Below are 8,911 nucleotides of genomic sequence, written 5' to 3'. Positions count from 1 at the left end.
TACGTAGGCAATCTGAGGAGACACGACCTCATGCATTGAGTGCTTATATACTTTTTATTTGCATTTGATTCATAAATTGAGGAGTTGATTTGGCTCGAATTGGGTTGTCTCGATCTTTGGGCGACACTCGCATCCAAACATGATGCCAAGCGCCGTCCAAAGAGGGGCAACTGTAGACACCCCAATTTGGACTTGTCAAATTTCCTTAATTTGTGGCTCTGAGACTCCCCAATGATGAATATGGATCAAAACAAGCCATGTACCAATTGAGACGTTGCTCCTTAAAGGATTTAAAAAGGAAATGGTCAAAATCATTCCTAAGCGCTTGGAAGCTGTCCCAAGCGCTCCAAACTATTTTCCAAAAACCACTGGCACTGGCTCACTCTCGAGCGCTCGAGAATAAAGTCCCAAGCGCTCGACACCACTCCCGAGCACTCGAGATCTCTCCTAGTGCCCAATGGGTGAAAAAGATTCCCACTATCCATGCAAGCCATCATTGCATTCCCTTTGAACCGGCTGAGGTGATTCAACACTCAACCTCAGTCAGAGAGAATATCAGCTGAAGATTTCTTTCTTTAAAAAAGGATTTATTTCAAAATCATTTCATTTTTCAAAACCATGGGTTATATGCTCTATATATATACCTGGTTTTTCTGCTGAAGCAGGAGGACGAAAGTTCTCTCTCTCTAAACCCCTCCTCTTTTCTCTCTCTTGTTCAAGGGAAAAAGCTTTCAAACTTAAACTTCTTTTCCAACTTCAAAGGTTTTTTTCAAAATCATCAAGGAAAAGGGCAAGAAATCCAGAACACTCTTAGCTTCTGATCTCTTGTCTTTTTCACTCTACATTCACCTTTCACAACCATCCAAGGAGCAAAGTGTCAAGCAAAGGTAGAAATATTTCTATCCTTGGTTCAAATCAAGAGGCTATTCTCCCTTCTGAGGGGGGTCTCTTAGCCTGTCCCAGCCCTTAATGCTGGGTGCATGGTTGGGAGACCTTAGAGAAAAAGCAAGAGCAAAGAGTCCACGAATAAGGTTTTCCCAAAACCCCTATTGGAAACACTCTCGAGCGCTCAAGAGTTCTCCAGAGCGCTCGGGACTTTTTCCAGTCCCATGCATGGCATTTTGGTAAGCAGCAGGCTAGGGGTGAAGTGCACTTTTAAATAAAATGGTTTTACTCTGGCATGCAGACACAGAAGATCATTTTTTCTTCTAAAACAGAAATGTTTCTTATGAATCTCAAGTAAGAACAAAGTTTTCCTAAGTTAAAAATAAGATCTTCTCTTGTTAAAAATTTAGATAAGGGTGTTTGCATGATGAAGTGGTGCCATTTTCTATTTGAGAGTAAGTTGGCACGCAGCTCACTCCCAAGCGCTCAAAGATGTTCCCAAGCGCTTGGGAGTGCATGCATGCCATTGCATTTCACTTTCCCAGTTTTCTGTGCTTTCTGAGCTTCTGCATGCATGGATGTGTAATTTGCTCTTTTAAAATTGTAGATCTGTTCGTGCAATGGCAAGGATACATGATTTGAAAATTTGAGGTCCTATCTCAGCCTTTCAAGTCCTCTGCTGAGCCAGTGGTCTGCTTAATAGTATTTCATTTTGCAGTCTTTATATTATGTTTTGTCAGTACTAACAGAATGTGCAGGTGGGGTTCAGACACTCCCAAGCGCTCGAGAGTGATCTCGAGTGCTCGAGAGTGAAGCCAGTGAGCAGTGTTTCATTTCCTGTTACCTTGCTGTCTTTCATCACATAATCCCCCCTATACATGTGCACAAGCATACACTGTTATTTGGCATCCTATTTGTGGCTAACAAACTCTGCAGGATTTCGTCAGTAGAACTCCCAAGCGCTCGAGAGTACTCTCAAGTGCTCGAGAGTGAAGCCAGGAGCAGTTTATACAGCTTTGCCATCATGCATGTGTCCATCATCATTTCATCACTCCTTGTACACAAGCACCAGCATACACCTTCTATTTGCCATACCTGTGGCTACCTGCTATGTGTTTAACGAAACAAAATCCATTTGTAAAATCCCACAAACGTTTAGTAGAGACCGACATCGCGCCGGGCGAGGGGGGTGCCGTAAAACCCTTCCCCTCTCGTAACATGGCTTCCGAATCCTCGAATAATCTCTGGTTTTCAATTCAAATCGATCAATTTTCAAATCGAAAATGGTTTCTCGGGTGGCGAACCACAAATCCGGGTGGCGACTCTTCAAAAATTTTCAAATCGATCAGCCGGAGCGGTATGTGTTTTTTGGGCCGCCCCGATCTCACCCGGGGCTGTGGTAGCCCACAAAACCCTAGATGAAATGTTTTGAGCTTGTGTATTTGATGTCAAAGCAAGTTAGGAGAGACACCTACCGCTGGTGGAGTTCGCCTAAAATAATAGTTACCAAGCTAGCATCGGGATGGCCCCTTATGAAGCACTATATGGACAACCAAGCCAATCGCCCATCTTTTGGACCGAGGTTAAAGAGGACGTTCTACTTGGACCTGAGCTAGTCCGAGAAACTATTGAGAAGGTAAAGGTGATCAAGGAGTGCCTTTTGACCGCGCATAACAGATAAAAGAGTTATGCTGACAAGCGAGTGAGGCCTTTGACGTTTAATGCAGGAGATCACACCTGAGTTCGTTTGGGCTTTTTAAACCAGGTTTCGGGTTAAAAAGTCCATAACCCATATTCGGTCCCAAGTTCAAAATCGGGTTTAATGAGATCAATTTTGGAACCAAACTCAAACATTTTCCTCCTCTCTTGTCTTTAATCTATAATTAGACGCATCGACTGTAAACCCTATCTTCCACCCGTCTTAAAATCTTCCAGCAACCAAAACCTATCTTCAACCTCTTTTCTCTTCAATTTCTGCAGAGCATGCAGACCGAATTTCATGCCTCTCTCTCTCTCTCTCTCTCACCCGCCGACTTTACTCATCTGTAATTGTGCCGAAGAAGCCATCTCTTTAACACTCAACCACTCGCATAGATCTCAACCTTGTCTTCTCTCTTCACAAAGCTCTCTATACTATTAGTCACACCCATGATTCAAGTAGATTTACAAATCTCATACCTATACCAGGTCTTCTTTATCTTCAAGCAAACAATCCCCTTTCTCTATAAATTGGCCTCAATCCGTGCTGTTAAAAGCCATAAGTGATCGAAGAAGAATACCACGGAGAAGGTTGGGGCAAACATTGTGAGGTGTGGAAGATGGGTTCTCTGATAGATGAAAATTTGAAAAGCTAGAGGTATTCAATCGACATTGCATGTGGTAGTTCAATTTTAATTTATAAACTTGAACAATTTGTAGAAGTGTTTTCAAATTTGGTTTGGTTAATATTCACCTAGATCTACAATGAGTTTTAGATTGGTGGAAAAAGAACATTCATTTCACAGATTACCACTCATATACAACTCTTTTGGATTTTTCAAATTTTTTTGCAGATTCGAACCTTCATTTTTCAAACTTTAGCCAAAAACTGTATACCAATTTTTCAGATTTGAAGCTACGTATAATTACTTCTGTGATGTTCCTAACTTTTTTGATGTTTCTATGTAGCCCAAATTACTTCTCCAAAGACACCTCCAAGACAAGTTCCAAGTAAAGCTCCAGTCAAGAAAAAGAAGCATTCATCTTCTCCCATCCCTTCATAACAGTCGTGCACCGACGAGAATAGCATATTAGGGGTATATGACTCTTGTTGGCCCGGAATAAGTCTATAGTGTGCTTTTGGTCTTATCTTTTTTGTAAATTTTCTATGTCATCTATTTGAAGGTTAAGGATCAAGCCAAAGTGAAAGTGATATATGGAATTTGTTATTAGTTTAGGATCCGCTAAAATCAAAATGGACCTCCACCTTTTTTTAAAGAAGTCAACACTATTCTGACTGTTTTCTTTCCTGATTGTGGCAAAACAATAGTAGCGGAGACCTTTTTCTATTTTGCTTCAAACTAAGCTATAAAGAATCTTAACAATGGTAACTAATGTGTCATATTCTATATACCCTTTTGTTGCTTGAACTAGGCTAGAATGGCTGATGATTTGTCAGATATTGGGATGTGAGGGTACTCCACTATGGAGACTTTCATAAATATAATGCTTGAAGAGGTGAAGAAAGAGGGACAAACAAGTACCAAGAAAGATAGAAACTCTACGGCTAGGCAATGGACATCCATTGAGGGAGAGATGACATTGAGTTTCAGGAGGGGGGGATATACTGCGAAAAAATTACAGGGCAAATTTGAGCGTTTGAAGAAGGTATATAAGGCATTTATGGCACTAAAAGTCAAGCAAACAGAGCTAGGATGGGATGAGGCTACTGGAACAGTAACAATGTCAGACACTGAGTGGCAACTTTACCTTTAGGTACCTTCACATTAGGCAACCCAATCAACAACAAATTTTCAAATTCTTCAATCTATTTTTTAACTTTAGGCCCTTTTGATTTCTCGACTTATAGGCATACCCTGATGCTAAGCCTTTCCGAACCAAAGGACTTGAACATTATGACATTCTTGCTAAATTGTTGGGCAACACTATGGCGACTGGAGCATATGCGCCAGATTCAACTATAGGGCCAATAACAACAGATGATGAGGATGAGATAGAGGCACTCATGCATAGGATGAGGAAAGGGAAAGGGCTGCAAGGTGATACCTATTCAGGTTCTAGGAGCAAAAGAAAGTCAGATGATGGGCAGAGTTGTGGTAGGAGTCATCCTGGCAAGATGGTTAGGAAGGACCATGCATATGAGCAAATAGCATTATGTCAGAAAGCTAAAGGAGAGTGGTACTAGACTGTTAAGATCCAGAACACTGAACAAGTTGATCCAAAATCCGAACCTTCGGCCATTGAGATACTACACTCATTCAAGCCATTTGTCGACCCAACTCAGTTTCTTAAGGCTTGCAACAGGCTTGCCAAGAACCTGCAGCTTAGGAAATCATTTGTTCAATTGGATCCCGACATGAGGCACTTTTGTGTCAAAACCCTTTACTAGTGGTTGCTTGACTAGGCAGTTGGAAGTTGAAAGTTTGTCAAGTTGGAAGTCTTGTGTACTAGTTGGAAGTTTGTTGTAGGTTTAAGTTTTCGTTGGTTGTTGTTTTAAGTTTTAGTTGGTTTTCTTCTGTTGTAGGCTTCGTATGTTTGCCTCTTGTTTGCGCTATTATCCAGTTTCTATGTTTTAGGTAGTAAGAAGAATGCCACAAACTATGTCAGTCTCTTTTCGTTCAAAGAAGTGTTTAGGTCAGTCGCTTTCTTGTTGTAGGAAAATGCCTATAGCATGGTGATTTTGTGATTTCTTCCTCGTATGAATTGATGAATTCCAGCTATTTATTAATGCTCTACTTGTACTTGTGTGTTGAATGCTTCTTTTTTGTGTGAAAATGGATATCCCCTATGATATTTGTAAAATCCTGAGAGAGGCAAATAATTAGCATTGTATTCTGTTTCTATTTCAGTCCATTGTCCAAACTTGATTAAAATGTGCATTAATGCTTCAGGGAAAAATTGCTATGGTAATTTCTATCTCTATTAGTTGTGTTTGTAAGCCTGCATAAAAATTCTTTCACCTGATGTTATACTTAAGTTCCATTTTTTGGAAATATGTTTCAGTTTTGATTCTTGATCAGATAATTTTTTTTGGTGCTGTTTTTAGCCTAGAGTTTTGTTTTAAAACTTAGGTTGTACTCGTAAAGAATCCACTAGTATGTCGTCATCACATGGTGCATCATGGCCATACCAATACGAGCAGGGAAGTAGTAGTAGTAATGGTGTTGAAATGATGATAATGGAAATGCTTTCGTCTTCGAACGATGAAAGGCAACCACAACGCAATGCCCCCTTCACTGGGCAAGAATATGTAACACATTTATTGAATGGGCATCAAGATACCATACAAGCTGTCTTGCATGTAAACGTTTAGGTCATTGGTTGCTCAGTTGGTACTTAAAGGCAACCTTAATTGGGATAATATGCATTTATCTATGGAAGAGTCATTGGCCATATTCTTATACATATGTGGGCAAAGCGGAAGGCATAGAACTATTGCATATCATTTCCAACATTCCATAGACACCATATGCCAACACTTTAAGTACATGAGGCGTGCCCTTTGTACATTAGCTCCATTCATAATTCGACTGCCTGATTTGAATGTTACCCTTCCTAAAATTATTAATGATCAAAGATTCTATCCCTGGTTTAAGGTAATTAGACAGTCCAATAGTACTTAAATATGTATTCCAATACGACACCTTTGTAATTATGTCAACTGTTACAGGACTGTATTGGTGCCATAGATGGGACACACATCAAAGCTTGCCACACAAGAAACAACATATCATGGAAGGAAGGCTACCAAAACTCAAAATGTGATGGCAGCATGTTCATTTGACATGAAATTCACATTTGTTTATCCCGGTTCGGAAGGTAGTGCCCATGATTCACGGGTTTTATTAGCTGCGGTTACAAATCCTAATCTTAACTTTTCGGACCCACCAATCAGTAAGTACTACACTTGAATGTTATTTTGTTATAGCAGATTATTGTACACGCGTGTATGTCTCACTAAATTTACTTACGTTTAGACAAATATTATGTGGTGGATTCTAGGATACACCAATATGCCTGGGTACCTAGCTCCATATCGTGGCGAAAGGTATCATTTGAATCAATACAATGGTTCTAATCCCGTCTATAGCTCACATAGGGAGTTGTTCAATCATAGACACTCGTCGTTGAGAAATGTTATTGCAAGTTATTTTGGGGTATTGAAGAGATCAACGATTCCCGATTCTTAAAAGTATGCCCTCGTACAAAACAGTGAGGTGATAGGTGCTAAAAAGCACCCATTTACTCCCTCTAATTTATGCCTTGTTTATCCGTTTACCTTGTTACTTGACTCATTTTAGTGTTTTATGGTGTTTGTAGGCCTCAAAGACTGATGGGTGCAAAAATGTGCAAGGTTTAGTAATAAGAAGATCAAAAGAAGCTTGGGGTCATAGTGCAAATTGTCTAAAAGTTGCATGATTAATCTATTTTTGCCGAGAGTACAAAGGACCTTAATGTAATTCATGGCTTAAAACCCCAACATTATAATCTATACCACTACTGACATGGGCGGCAGTTCTTGGACGACATCAGGCGGGAGTTCTTGGACGTGGGGCTCTTGACTAGATCAGTGGATTTTCTAGCATTCCGACCATGACTTCATCAATCCATACCTCTTGTCTAGGGTGAAGATGAAACTTCATGCCAAGTAACCTCTTTTATGCATGGGTTTTGATTTGTTTTTTCGGATCGATTGTTAAACTCAGAATCCTTTTCGTTTCAATTGAATGCATTGATTTTAATTCTTTCTATCGATTGAGTATTTGTATTCTAGATTTCAAATACCTAGTTTTGCAATGGTTTTCACTGATTGTGGTTGGAGTTCTGAGATAGATTATACTCGTAAGATGGATTGTGCCGTTAGGTGGCCAGATCATGCTGCTGAGAGACGGTCCGTGCTATGGGACAGTCTATGCCTTTTAACAACCCTATTATTTTCTTGACGATTATTGTTAGGATTTGCAAGCCCTAGCGATAATCCCTTTTGATTCGAATAAATAAACCCAACCTATGCATATTGTTGTTACGCAGTCGGAGAGGATTCCAAACCCTAGATATTTTCTTCCATTGTTTTCAAACTTTTTAATTCATTATTTTAATTTAATTAGGTTATTCCAAACAAACCAAATCAATCAACTCTTTTCTTTCCGAACTAATTTGCGAACTAATCGAATTTGTCGTAACTTAGCCATTCAGTCCCCGTTGGAACGATACTCGGTCTTAACCATTATTCTACAGAGTAGTAGTTAATTCTTGATTTTTATAAATTTATTTTTGACACGGAACGACGCGGTCATGAGGCAACCTCCAATTGTGACAGCTTGTTGTGTTGTTCACAATTGGATCATAATCCAGCATCAGAGAGACTTGTATTTTGATTCTTCAGGTGATGATGACGATGAGGAAGAGGATGGTGGAGATATTGAAGTCGTAAACATGTCCCGTGGCGGTTTACAGCAAATGGCCAATCGACGTGATGAAATTGCGACTCAATTATGGGATGCACACAATTGGTAGGTTAGTATGCTGGATATCTATTTTTTTGCTCTTAATTCCACCCCCCAAATAATTTTTTTCTAGGCATGGTTGGAAAAAATTCCTATTATGTTGTTTCTATTGGAAAAGTCCTTGGAAGAAGTTCCTATGATGCATGGAAGGTATACAGCGTCAGTCCCTTTGCTCTTAAATGTGCAATCAAACATGGATAGTCGTGGTAGTTCAAATAAGTGCATTAACATTGCTTGTTTCTCACCTGGAGCAGTTCATTTCTAATTTAGTAGGTTGTCATATTTGTTTTCTCCAAGACACTTTAGTTGGGGGTATGTAATGCTACAAATATTTGTTATTGTTGGAGTGTTTAAGAATGGTTCTTTTATAGTAATGTTGTAATAGCTTTAAGCCCTGGATTTGATTTTGCTTATGTTGAACCGTTGGCACTATGGATTTGATTTGCTTTCTTTATGCAATGGATATGTAATGTAATTTGTTATTGTCATATATTTTTCCCCCTTTTTAATTTCATCGCGCCGACTACTCTTTTTTTCCCCTTTTTAATTTTAATGCAATGGCTTTTAGATGAAAATTTTACAAAAAAAATTAACAATATAAACAACTTTTGAAAAATTTTAAAAATTCAACCGAACAACATCTCCGAAATTTAGTTTTATAATTGCTCCAGAATTTTGAAACAAACAAAATTTTTGATAGAAAATCAAAGCCAATTTTCTGAAAACATTTCAAAGTTTTTTGCCAAAACCAGCAAACAAACATAAAGCACATATATTCTTGAAAATCAAGCTACATCGTG

The sequence above is a fragment of the Rhododendron vialii genome, chromosome 10a (assembly GCF_030253575.1).
Source record: "Rhododendron vialii isolate Sample 1 chromosome 10a, ASM3025357v1".
NCBI lineage: Eukaryota > Viridiplantae > Streptophyta > Magnoliopsida > Ericales > Ericaceae > Rhododendron > Rhododendron vialii.
The sequence above is the reverse complement of the archived record's forward strand: the minus strand, read 5'-3'. Positions refer to the sequence as shown.